The sequence below is a fragment of the Myotis nattereri genome (genome assembly GCF_964212035.1).
Source record: "Myotis nattereri genome assembly, chromosome: 6".
In the NCBI taxonomy this organism is placed as follows: Eukaryota; Metazoa; Chordata; class Mammalia; order Chiroptera; family Vespertilionidae; genus Myotis; species Myotis nattereri.
Genome location: NC_138081.1, coordinates 35,783,772 through 35,798,701, shown reverse-complemented (window position 1 = coordinate 35,798,701; position 14,930 = coordinate 35,783,772).

The window sequence follows — 14,930 nt, the reverse complement described above, 5'->3', positions numbered from 1 at the left end:
ATTCATGGCAACTGTGCTTACTATACTTAGGAGGAAGGTAGGGATAGACATTTAATTTTGACAAATTTCACAACACTGCTTAAATCCTGTTTCAAAATACAAATTATTTTTAAAAACACATTTATATGTATGCTATTCAAAGACTCAATTTAAAATAGTCACAGCTTTAGTAATGAAGGCATGTATATTGCATAATAAATAATCCCACTTCTGGTATAGTTTCCTGTAACAGATATTTTTTTAAAAAGGAGAATATTCCTTTAGTGAAACTCTGGCAATACCTCTTTATCTTTCTGAATTTTTTTGTTGTTCAAAGTATTACATATGTCTCCTTTTCCCCTGTTTTTTAGCTCTTTCATTTAGAAAAACAATGAACGCTCTTTCCTTTATTGGGCACTGGAATGCTGACATCTGAAGGATAATATTTATTACTTTTCATGAGGCAACATAAAAGTTGGCAGATGTGTTATCCTTAAGATTAAAGAAGGAGCATTGCACATTTTCTTGTCAAACACCATGGTGATAGGAGAAGTTATATGTGATGAATTCACAGTAATAGAATTGTGTAGAAACAGGAAAAAAAAGAAATAATATTCTGGAATGATTCTTTATTTATATGTTGAATTGATTCCTATCACTAGCTTTATTTCAAGAAAACTATCCCATAATTGTATTTTATACTAAATATTTTATTAAAGAAAGAAATTTGGATCAATGTGTAGATTCAGCACAGAAGACTGAAAGTGGGAACTGGCCAATCCAGTGATTGTAACTCCTGCTCAGGTCGCTCAGCTTGCTTCCAATGATTTTCAGTGTGTGTGTGAAATGAAACATACAAAAATTCTCATAAGCTATTTGTTGTCATTAAAAAATAGTTGTGGCATTGGCAGTGTGGATTATGTATTTGGGAAATTGATGACTTTTCAGTAACTCTAAAACTGAGAGAAATTGCTTATTTACATTTTATATACAGCCTTAATTATTTACAGAAATCATGTGAATGAAAACCTGAGTAAACCAAATAGGGTAAACATGCTAAAATAGTATTTTCTAAAATAAGTCATAAAATAAATTTAGTGGTTTATAGGTGACAATTTCAAAATAAAATAGTTGTGGAAAAAACCTCACATGATTTTGTAAAAATTTTATTTCTGTTATTATATATTATTGGGTGGTGGAAGATTTGTGAAATAAAATGTATTTTTACTGTTGATTGTGTAAAAATACTTGAAAGTCATTCTGTATGAGGAGTCCCTTAATGAAGTTTTGCATTTACTTATTCACTCACTCAAGCTTTAATTTGTCTCCTTAGTGTGTGTATTTTCCTCAAACTTGCTAAAACACTTAGCATATACTAAGTAATCACTTTTAAAGTATTATTAAAATCATCAGTACTAGTTCAGCAAATGTTTGTTGGTCACTGATTACATTTCATGTCCTGTGGTAAGTCCTATCGAAAAAGATAACCTGTGTTCTGGAAGGTTGGGTTGAGTGGGAGGGAGTGAGACATGGACAAATGGTTAGGGTAAGCTGTGACCTGAGTGTCCCGATAGATGGACAGACAAAGTAGGATGGCAGGGGCATACGTGGACCTGACACTGAAAATCCCGTGCAGAGAACTATTATTAGAACTGAATCTTGAAGGAGAAGAGTAATAGTAGAGGAAGGCAGAAAGAAGAACAAATACATAGACGAGAAGATGTGTAAAACTACAGAACAAGAAATCGTTTGTGGCTAGTGTCTGCGGGGGGGTGAGTGGTTAGGATATAGCTAAAGGATAAAATAGCACATTCCTACTGGTTCCACTTGCTGTCCTACTGAGATGCCAGCATGTTGTCCTTAAGGCAATGAGGAACTAACTTCATCCTTGAGATTTTCAGGTACAGAAGTGAGTCATTGGATCAGTCTTTGTAATAGATGGCTTGGATTGGCAGGATTGTCACAGAGGGCCCCCGCTGGATGAGGGGAAGCTCAGTGTGAGCTTATTGTACTAGAGCTTACAAGGCCCTGAAAGTGAAGGAATGCAGAAAAAGGTGTGAATTAGGAAGAGGTCTAAGAGGAAGAGTTGTAGATTATAAGGGGCAGGGAGATAGGGGCAGGTACTGAGTATAGCTAATCAAGTGGGCTATGTTAGCCTTCCCTGGAACAGTGAATACAAGCCTGTGATTAATTTAATTTCAGATGTGGATTAGAGTTGTTGGAGGATCATCCCATGGAGATACGTAATAGGAGCTGGGATAGCATAAGCTCTCAAAAAATGTTAACTGAATAAATATATGTGCAGTTGGACATGAAGATTGAAACCTCAGGAGCAGCATCAGTGATTTGGGAATCTCTGGTTTGTAATAAGAGAAAAATTACCTACATCGAGATTCTGGGGCATACCGATTATAGTAGGAGGCAGGGAGGAAAAATAGAGGTAAAATGGAATGTTTGCAAAGCATGTAATCATGCTAACATCATTTTGGTCTAAATGTGAATTTTTAGTCTCAGGACAGTGCGTTTGTTTAAGGAAAATATCCAATTGGTGTATTATGTCAGGTTCCCTAATCTTTATTGCCTTGTAAAGGCCTTCAGATTATGTTAGTGTATGGATTTAAGACATGAATATCTATAAACTATGATATGACTCAGAAAATTTCCAGACACACAGGCACCCTTTAGTATCGTGTGTTTTTTACATTTCCAAGGTGTTTAAGAGTTAATTCAGTCAGAAGCAAAGAGCCTTGACTTGATGAGGTTGGAAATTCAGATAACTGTTGAAAGGCATTTGCACTGATTAGAAAGCTATAGGGTGTGGGCATCATTGTTCCTACGGGTTCTTTTATATCATGATAGGCTAAAAGAATATGACTTATTGGTACTTAATATGATATTAAATATGATAGTATCTTTATGGTCTACTTGGAGTGTTTGTAGTTCACAGTGTTTGTAATGAATCCTTGCTCTTCTTATTTTTTTGTGTTTGGGGGGAGGGTGGTCTAATAAAATAAACTAAATGTAGTATCAAATGATGCTATCTTGATAGGGAAGGAAGAGTTTATTGACCTTATTTAAATCTATGCAATTATAAAGCATCTTAATATTATTCTTTGCCTCAAATCAATTAAAATAAAAATTTAAATTCTGCATTTTGGATTAAAATTGCAAGTATTTCTGCATGTTAATTTAAAGAACCCACTTAAGGAATAGCTAATACTGAGTTCAATATAGTTAATAATTTTATTTAAAATTTAAATATTGTCTTAGATAATATATGTTATTATTTCTATACAATATACAATTATACCTCTATTTATGAATTTATAAACATCCTTAACACACACACACACACACACACACACACACACGTACTAGATCAGCTTATGTCTGATGATCTGATGGCAAAGGCTTCCTGGAGGGTAAAGCAGTGAACTTTCTAGTTTGTGTCTCCAGAATCCATCCTTCTTTTGGCAAAAGTCTCCAATTTTAGCTTCTCTTTCCCATCTCTTTCCTTTAGTCCAGATGGGCCTCTATCCTCAGCTCTAGGAGTGGAACAGGTGACAGAGGCCCTAGTCTAACAGCGCATTGTTCCCTGTATTGTCCTGGTCACCATAATTTATTGAGGAATGGGCATGGGACTCAATCAGAGCCAATGAGACGTAATAAAGCTTTCAATTGGGACTACTGAGACAGAGGAATTGGGCAAAATATTATATTACATAACCTGACTTAATGCCTATACAAACCCTGTGCAATAAGAGCTATAATTTTTGTCATTTTATAGGTTTACATTTTAAGATATTGACAGGTTAAGAAATATAATTTGAGCAAGTTGATGGTATATATTTTTAAAAGTATAAGCCAAATTTAAACATGTAAAAAGATGCAGCCTTTTGCTTTGGGGGAGAAAATGAACTTAATCTAGTAGATGAAAGAACATAAAGTTACCACTAGGTGAGTATCTGGTAGCCAAAGATATCTTCTTGCAGCAATGTGGAAGTGTTAGGAGGGAAAGATGAGTTTCAGTGTCCTCTCAAAATAGGAAATTATTACTATTCGGGAACTGCCTAACCTTAAGGAAATTGTATCTTTCTGAGTAGATGAACTCCTCTGGAGTGATTACTACGAAGATTTAGGTCCAGCCTTTTACAAGGAATCTGACTTTTGGATGTCCCTGTTTATTAGCAGATAAGGCTTGACAGACACTCTCCAAACACTTCCACAAAGGCCACCCTCATGCTCCAAACATGAACTCTCTCATTAGCCAGGTCTTTGCATGGCAATATTTTGCTTCCATTTGGGAAGACACAAGTTCCTCCTGTAGGGCAAAAGCAAGGATCTTAACTGTGTCAAAAGAGTAACAGATTTAAGTGTTCTCAAATGGCTGTTCATCTGTATGTCTGCTACGGTATCTATATTTTCACTTCCGTAAGCATAGCAGATACAAAGGACAAACTGTCCTACACATAATCTCTTGTGCGTCAACTCACACCAAAGAACTGTTCAGTTCAGCAAGGCTGCCAAGACCTATTGCAGGAGCTAGTTCTAATCTTACCTTTCCCTGGTGCCAAGACACTGTTTACATGAACTCTCTCAAGCGTGCTATTTATTGAATAACACGTAGGGAAAAAAATAACAAATAAGGGACTTCATGGATCATCTAATTAAGATTTTTTTTTTAAGTTTATCATGTTCCTTAGCATATTACCTTCACTTGTTTTTTACTTTGACTCTCTCTCTCAAGCATCACTAGGGGAGAAGATGCAACCCCATGCAGAGCATTAGATGCTGACTGCTTTAGAAATTTTAAAAATCTGTTTTAGCGATCAACATATGTTTTATTCAGTCAAGCTCTCATTTCACATTTTTCCAGAGTATAAATATTTAGACATCAATATTTTCATTATTAGCAGTAATGAAAATACTGTCATTTATATTTTGTTTTATATATGAAAACATTGTCAGGAGCCAGTTTAGTGATTTTCCATAACCGTTCTTTGAGGGGCATTAGCAAGAGAAACCCTTATGCCTAGTCCTAACCATGTGAGGGATCAATTATAAAATTGAGTCGTGAAGAGGGGTGTCATTTGATGCTGTTTTGAAAAGATCAGTCTCTTCCATTTAAGGAAATTTTGCTCAATGGAGACAAAATAAATGCACCCACATATATATTCAAGGTTGCTAGTAATTATTCTCTTGTCTGGAAGAAATTGTGTGCTTTTGAGACAAAACTGAATTGGCAAAATGAAAATAAAATGAACCTTAACTTTTCAAAACCTGGACAGTAAATAAGATAGTTACTACTATTTAATTTTTGCTTTATGCTTATTTTTCTGATTCATATTTAATCAACTTGCTTTTTGATCCTCTTCATATTAAATATTTAGTGATTTATAAATAATGTTACAAAGATACAACTAAAAGGGACTCTATGTTCTTTTTGTAGTGTTAGAAATCTTGTAGAGTTATGGTATTATCTAATTTATCTGTTTACAAATAAGATGTCCAAGTACAAATGTCATAATTCTGTTTAATAATTTAAAATGCTGTCTCAGAGACCTAGAAGGTACATCTCTATGGAAAATTTTTAATATCTTCCCATCCTTCTGGTGGCGTGGATTTCTATAAAATACTAGAGGCCCGGTGGACGGATTTGTGCACTAGTGGGGTCCCTTGGCCTGGCCTGAAGGGATCAGGCTGAAACCAGCAGTCCAACATCCCCTGAGGGGTCACAGATTGTGACAGGGTGGTTCTCGAGTGACACACCCCAGAATCAGGTTCCCTCCTCTCTGGTTCTGGGTGCATCATCTGAGAACGGCAGCTGCCAAGTCACTGCAGCTTGGCAGCTCCTGTGTTGAGCATCATCGCCCTGGTGGTCAGTGCCCATCATAGCTACTGGCTGGCTGGCCAGTCGCTTAGGCATATATATATATATATATATATATATATATATATATATGTATATATCTCTCTCTATATATGTATATTTATATATATATAAATATACATATATATACGTATACATATATGTAAAATGCTAGAGGTATGGATATTTATTATGCAGTTGTTCCCAAACTCCTTTAATATAAAAAATTTCTTTGCACTTTTATGACAATAGCTGAAATCTATATATTCATTGATTAAGAGGATAACAATTCTACATAGGATTAAACTATGATGTTAAATACATTTGTCCTTTACTCATCACAGTATTATTTACATACATTTGAATAGCCAGTGCCCATAGGTGTGCGAGATGCACTATACCCTTTATTTAGCTCACTGACAACGTTATTGTACACAGGGAGTCTCTGTTCACTTGGAATAGCTCCCAGTGCCCACTCAGATCCATGGCGTGCAGGTTGGAAATTAACTACTGAAGAGGGAAACTCAGTCAATTCTTTCTGAGAGCCATTTGGAATGACTTCCAAGAGATTTCATAATGGAAAAAAGTATAAACTCATAAAAGAAAGATAATCTTTGTATTGTCCTTTTTATTTCTAAGAACATATTCCTAAAAATGTCAATTACCTTGAGAATTCTGAGCGATTGCCTTACTGCACTGTGACTGTCATGGAGTTTCATCAAGAACATGAAGAGAGTTATTCTAAAATTGACAATGACTGAACTGGAATGGATGGAAGTGGTGGGGGTAGAGTGAAGAGGAGGAATGATGAGGTGTGAGTAAAAAGAATAGGTGAGGCAAATTCAATATAGATTCTTTATTCGGTGTTCCCAGTTTGTAAGCTTACATTCATTGATATATAATTCACAAGAAGCTGGTCATCTTCAGGGGACTAAAATAACATAAATATCTAGTAATTAATAGAAAAGAAACAAGTTTTTCCCATCTTTCTAATTTATTTCTCTAGGAACAGAATGGTCTCCTGTATTCTTCATTTATCCATGCCAATGCTGACTTTCTTATAGTTTTACTAACTGATAATTTCTTTTTATTTCAGAAGTTCAACTCAAAGTAATACTGTGCTTGCTGTTTTAGGAGGCTTTCCCAACATCTCCATTAAAGCCATTTAAGAATAACTATTCCTTTATTATTTTTAACAGCCAGGAAGACATTTTATAATTCAATAGAATTATGACTTCTTTCATATTCCAAAATCTTAAATATTTACAATAGATTCATTATTTTTAAAAAACAATCCATTATACTATACTAGCTTATAAGAGCTGAAATGTGCATACCCTAAGATCCAACATTGCCTCTCCCATGTATAAATGTTACAGAAATTGTTGCATGTATGTACCAGGAAAGATATAAATGAATGTTCATAGTTTGTACAGCAAAACCAAACCAAAACAAAAAGCAGAAGTAACCTACAGATCCATTACCAGTAGAATGGATGAATAAATTGTATATTTAACACCATCAAATACTATTAATCAGTGACAAAGAAAAACACCAACAGCTACATACTGTACATAGCTGAATCATAAGGAAATAATGTTTTTTTTTAAATAATGAGGAATGAAACAGCAAGTTATAGAAGAATGCATATGCATATAGTATGATTATTCCATTTATATAAAGTTCAAAATCAGTTAAAAATAAACATTACATTGTTGATGTATACACAGAGGCAGAATTATAAAGAAAAGCAAGGGAATTATCACCACAAAATTTAGGTTAGAGGTTGTTTCAGGAGGATGGTTGGGGGATGTAACCTGAGAGAGGCACATGGAAATTCTAAAGTGCCCCTACTATTCTAGACCTTAGGATGGATGACATGTACATATTGCACTCATGTGTACAGTACTCCTATGTATATATCTAAAAAATTTATAAAATGAACATACAAGAGGAAACATGCAAAAGTACAGTTTGTGGTTTCTACTGCCAACCAACAACCTTGATGATTAGCATAGATGGAGACTTTCCTCCTTATCCAAATTTTTATATATGAGAAAAAAATTCTATGAGTTTGATGTAGGTTCTATTCTTTTTAATTTGCTTTTTAAGAAGTAATCATTTTTAAAGGTCCTTTTTCTAGAAATCATGATCCTTTATTATACTAATTTCTAAATGTACCCAGAAGGGCAACTTTTATAGAGTGAGGCAGAAATTCTATCAGTGTTTATTCCGCAGGCAATGTAAACCAGTGGCACTTCCCAAATCAAAACTTAAGATGGGGCTCAAGTTCATAGATTGTAGGCCAAGTCTCTTTTTTAAAATTTAGAAAAGTTTCTCTTTCTTTTTCTTTCTTTCTCTTTCTTTCTCTTTCTTCTCTCTCTCTCTCTCTCTCTCTCTCTCTCTCTCTCTCTCTCTCTCTCTCTCTCTCTCTTTCTTTCTTTTCTTTCTCCCCTTCTTTCTTTTTTAGTTAAAAATAAATCCAGTTGGAAAAAGTCTGAAGACCTTGATTCTTGTTCATTTGAGAATTCCCTCAGGCCATGGAGACTCATAGTATATTGAAAAAAGGAAGAAATCCTTAAAATGTCTTCATTCCACCTCCTACTTTTACAGAGGAGACCACCAAGGCCAAGGGAAGTTACATTAGGTATGAAAGTTGCTCAATGAGTTAGCAGTAGGCCAGCACAGAACCCAGATCTAGCTCCTGGCATTATAGCATCAAGCTTGGGTCTTTGAGTCCAGGAGAGCTGGGTTCAGATTCTACCTCCTCCACTTGCTAACTATCTACCTTGAGTAAATTCAAATACTTATCAAAATCTTAACATGTTATGAAGTGGTGATAATTATAGCCCTCATTGCGCAGTGTTTGTATAAGAAGTAAATGAAGTTATTCACACAGTATTTTGTACAATGTGTGGCTCTCACTAAGTGCTTGGCAGCTATTTATTACTGAGTTAAAAAACCCTGATATGCCATCAGTCTTGAAGCTGATATTGGTTCTTAAATATTCTATAAAGCAAATAACACATTGTTTATACTTTTCCAATTACAAAAAATGAGCTTTTAACAATTCCTTCTAAAATCTTATATACTACATACAATAGTCAGTCACACCTAGAGTTCAGTTGTGGCCCTACCATTTGATAGCCTGTTATCTTTTCTGAGTTTCAGTTTCATTATGTAATAATATGTATAGAAATATTGTGTGAAAATTACATGAGATGATTGATAAGAGAATGCCTAGGAGATTACACATGCACAGATATTTCTTCTTTTCGTGTATTTCTTCATAAATCATTCTTACATCATAGTCAAAAGATGGAGAATAATTAAATTCTGGTTCCAGAGATGAGAAAACTCTCAGAGCACAGTTGTAATATTAACAGTAGAGAGAGGAACTTGAAATCTATAAAGCACAATAAAAACATTTACAATATTATTATTTCTAGTCTGATGTGTGGCCATTTTAACCTTTTACTTGCAGAAAGTATTCTTGTCAATTTGACTAGTGATATTTTTCTTGGGGCCAAATTCTTCATATTAAAATGGAGAAAATTAGAAAAAGAGATTTCTTTTCTAATCAATATTGTTTTACTACAATGTACACAATAATTACTTTTATGTACTCAAACAGTGTTTTTAATTTCACACCAAAAATGAAAGATAGACCACAATAAAGTATTTGATGTACATATAATTATATATCTTTATATCTAGAAATGTATCTTAATTATAATATTTAAGAAACACAAATGAGAACCCTTCAGAGGTACAAGTTGGCAAAGTGTATGCTATATATTTTAAGGTAAAATATCAATACCAGAGCAATATCTGCAAATACAAGGGATACTGTAGTCCTACAATTGTAACACAAACAAATTCATTTTGATGAACAATCTTTTATTGCAAAGATTCATGATTTCTAGATGTCAGTGATGAGAGAAATCTTTAAAGTCATCTGATCAAAACCCTGATCTTTTTTCTCAATTTATTTGATTTCATTTTCAATTGAATTTATTCGGGTGACATTGGTTTGCAAAACCATACAGGTTTCAAGTGTACAACGCAATAAAACATTGTCTGTGCACTGCATTGTGTACCCATCTTTCAAGTGAGCAAGTTTAAATCCCCCCGAAAGCAAAATTACTTCTGTAAGTTGTGCAGTAAGTTGCTCAATAAGCTGGCTGAAGAGTCCAGACTGTACCTGAAACCTGACACTCAGCCCCTGTTGTTCCCAATAGCCTCTAAGGCCTGTGGCAGCACCTATGCCATGAATAACCTTTCCAGAGGTTTCTTCTACACCAGAACATTTCTTATCTTTTGGAATTATGAGCAAGGGATGGCTGTAAAGAATAGGATAGATAACAAACATCAAATAGGTGGTAAATCATAATCCCAGTAAATTAGTATGGTAGTGAATTTGGGAGAACTACCATCTTGGGCCACAATCCCAGTCATGACTCCAAACATCTGTGGCTTGGGAAGATATGGGAAAATGAATTAAATGAATCAATTGCTGGGTGATAGAGCTTTGAGATAAGAAAGATGCACTTACCTACAAGAAGCTGTAAAGTGAACCATACCTATTGTATTAACAAGCACTTATTGAGTATCCGCTATATGCAAGCCAGGTACTACACTCAGTACTTATAATAGAAAAATCAATAAGAAAAATAGTGTATTTCACTATTATAATACTGTATTTAACTAAAGGAAATGAATAGCTCTTGTAATGTAAGAAAAGAGGGGGAGCTGGCTTTAGGCATTAATCTCTTTCTCTGGGGACTTAGATGACACTTTTAGGTACTTTCTCTCTTTCCCTCCACCTCTTATCTCGGGTACTCTTGGTAAGCTCGCCTCATTATCTCAGGATTTTCTGTACACAGGAACCATCTGAGTCACATGCTTATAACATCTCACCCAAGAGGAAAAGAAAGACTTTGCACCAGACTCATATATCAAAATCCCAGCAAAGTGTTCTGATTAGCTCTGATTGGGTCACATGGCCAGGTGATGGCAGAAGGCAATGATGAATTTATCTTGCCTTAATCAAAACTGTTTAACAGGCAAATCCACAGAGACAGAAAATAAATCGATTGCCAAGGGAAATGGCTGATAATGGGTGCAGGCTTTCTTTTGGGGTATTGAAAACATTCTGGAATTATATAGTAGTGGTGATTGCACAACTTTGTGATTATACTGAAGATCTGGTCTATATTTTTAAAGGATGAATTTTGTGGCATGTGAATTATATTTCAATAAAGAGTGGCTAAAAATAACTGTTCAGCTTCAGTGGAATTTTCGAAGGTTAAGGAAGAGTCATGAAAGGGAGTACAAGAAAGGTAAACGTACATGAGCTTTGGTAGGCTTAGTAACTTAGGCCAGAGAGTTTGGGTTTTACCCTTTTGGCTGGGCCCAGGATTAGGGTGGTGCAAAATAAGTTTAGAGGGGCAACAAAAGTGTTTTTTTTTAAATTAAACTTAATGTAAAAATCCATGCTAAAGAAAATAGTGAAATTTGAAATGACAACAGGATCACTGGCAATGGGGTATCAGGGCTTTTGGCAGAGCCATGACTAATCATATTAAGGCTTTGGAAAGAAAACCTTTGGTGACAACAGAGACTGGATTTAGAGGAAAAGGCTGAGGCAGAGTCATCCGTACCAGGCTATTAGAATGTGCCAGTAAGGGATCAAGAGGCCCTTATTAGCATGGCTCTGTGAAGAGAGAAAGAATTGATTCAGATGCTCTGAGCATCTCTGGGTCCTATACCTCCTGCCCTGCCTGAGAAGAGGCCTCCAAGTCATCCCTGCTACCACTGCCTGCTTGTTTGTTTACTGCAGCGTTTGTGATCATCTTGAAAAGGCATCATGTCTCTGTATTTCTTATTCCTTTGGCAGGGCATTTTGTACTCACTCATTAAAAATTTGTTGAATAAATGAATAATGAATGAATGGATGGATGAAAAATTGATGACCAGTTTAACTGTGTGTGGGAGGGTGGGGTGGATAGTTGCTTGCTATGCTGAGTGACCAGCTGAACATGACAATCTGGTGCATAGCTAGATAAAATAGATGGTTAGCAGTATCATGTGACATCACAAAAGAGGAAATTTAGGTTGACATCTGATGACTTTGCTGTCATAGTAAATGGCTGAAGACAATGGAGAAGATTGTGCCTCAAGAATTTGTAAATAATAAAGTTATCACTGGTGCATGTATGAGTCTGAACAGTATATTCAGATATGCTAGGGACCAGAAAGAGGCCTGGTGGTCTCTTCTTAACAACAACAACAACAAAATTCAAGATGTAGTCCAACCAACCAAGACCTGATACCAACTGTAAGCTCAACAGTGGGAAATTCACATCATAGACCATACAAATAAGCTAGGAACATTCCTCCCCACCACCTCAAACCTATAAAAATAGAAAAGTGAGAGGGAAAAAAATATGTTAAAAACCAAAGATAAATGTTAAAGATAATTTATTAAGGTAAAAGTAGTAGTAGTAAAAATAAAAATATTCTGTATTTGAAATAATTATACATATAAGGACCAAAAATTCAAGATGTATGAAGGAGAAATAAAGATATTTTAAACATATTTGTTTCAAGTATTCAGAAGATATATGATTTTTGTGTCTAGTAACTTAAAAAGAGATAATGTTATGGCATGTGAGTTATATTTCAATAAAAAATTATAAAGAAATAACTGTTCAGCTTCAGTGGAACTTTCAAAGGTTAAGGAAGAGTCACAAAAGGGAGTAAAAGAAAGGTAAACTTGCATGAGCTACTTTTAAAAAATGCAAGGTTAAATATCAGCAAATTGAAAAATAAAGTATATAGCTTTCAAGATTGTAGGATAAATCTAAACAAAGGAACAAAAAAAAGAATAGCCCATATATCAAAAGAACAATGATAAAGAATTCTCTGAAAGCAAAAGCAATAACAAAACAAAATAAAATACAAAAAAATCCAACCCAGATAGTTTAGAATCAAATGAGAGAATGAACTTTTAATATTTGTTTTAAGAAAAGTATAAATGAGTTAAATATCTATCCTATATAATAAAAGGCTAATATGCAAATTGACTGAACCGGTTGCTATGACACGCACTGACCACCAGGGGGCAGATGCTCAATGCAGGAACTGCCCCTGGTATTCAGTGTGCTCCCACAGGGGGATCGCTGCTCAGCCAGAAGCCGGGCTCCTGCCTTTAGGGCAGTGCTAAGGATGTCTGACTGATGGCCATAAGTCGAACATCCCCCGAGAGGGCGCAGGCCAGGCTGAGGGACCCCCGCTTCCTCCCCAGTACACAAATTTTGTGCACTGGGCTTCTAGTATATATATAATACTCTAAGCGACCGTTACAACCAAACAACCGGAATAACCAGTCGACTGGTCTCTGTGATGCGCACTGACCACCAGGGGGCAGACACTCAATGCAGGAGCTACCCCCTGGTGGTCAGTGCACTCCCACAGTCTGAGCACCGCTAAGCCAAATGCCAGGCTCACAGCTGGTGAGTGCAGCTGCAGCAGCTGTAGCCTCTCCCGCCTCCACGGCAGCGCTACCAGGTGGCAGAGCCAGACACAGCAAGCCGGGATGAGTGGCAGTGGAGCTGTCCCTGGCCCCGTCTGGGGCTCCTTCTCAGTTGCTTGCTGCTTCAGCACTGCTACATTTCTCCAAGGAGTCCCGGACTGCAAGAGGGCACAGGCCAGGCTGAGGGACCCCACCCATGCACCAATCCGTGCACTGGGCCTCTAGTTTCTAATAAAGAAACAAAGAAACAAAAAGTACCACTCATAGTGTGTCAAAAACAATATCCCTTCATAGGCTATGCATATGAAATATATGAAAAGTGATATAAAAAATAGAATATAAAGATAGTAGGTAAATAAAGGAAAAGCAAGAGTTAATATCAGACAAGAATTCAGGATAAAAGATGTTAGCTGTGGGACTGATGTGATTATGTTATCTTGACAAAGAGTCCAAAATCATTATGTAGGTGTAATTTTAATGAAGATTAATGAACTGAATACAACCCATTGAGATACATAAAGAAAAAAAGAACACTGAATAATAAAAGGAAATATGTCTACAAAATATAGACTGGAGAGATTTTTAACACGTTTCCCTTAATTGTCGACAAATTAATGTGCCAAAAATAAGCATTTATGATATATAGCATCTAATAGTATAATTAATAAAGCAGATTTAAAAGATACATGTTGAATATACATAGAAAACACATGTTATTTTCCTGTGTCTTCAGAACTTTGAAAAGTCTTAGCCCAGAAAGCAAGCTTAGTAAATTTCAAAACAGAATATATACAGGTTGCATTTTTAGTAAGCTGAAATAAAAATAATTTTGTTTTAAGATTTAGTTATGACAAAAGCAATGTGATTTAAAAAACCAGCTTAACACATTGTATGCAGGAAACGTATTTATACGTTTTACGTATTTATACATTCTACCAGTGGAGTAGAGCTCGGGACACGTATTAATACATTTTTTATAGACTAGCAGTAGAATGTGGGTAACATATAAATACGTAAACTAAAGTTATCATAATTTTACTGAACGTTGCCATTTGAGCAAAAAATTAGCAAAAATGGCCCGCACCACCTGTTAGCGCACGATAAAAACTACCCGCAAACAATGTGTTAAATGAGAAAAAATGACCATTCTCATTTATAAGCATCGTTATAGATATTCATCATTTGAAAAGTAAGTTATATCAGAACAGACTTACTCACTATTCAGAGCAGGCACAGTGCCCAGGGTGCACCCTGCTTTTTAGAGTCCATGAAAATGTTTTCATTTCTTTTAAAATCAGAAGGAAAAATGAACTTTTAGATAAAATAAAATGTTTCAATATATAATCCTATCTAATAATAGACAAACATGGTAATTAACCATACTTCCAACACGCTTCCCATTGGCTAATCAGAGTGATATGCAAATTAACTGCCAACCAAGATGGTGGCCGGCAGCCAGGCAGCTGAAGCGAACAGGAGGCTTGCTTGCTCCAGTGATGGAGGAAGCCAAGGTTCCCCGTCTGCCGCTGCCGGCCTCTGAGCTGC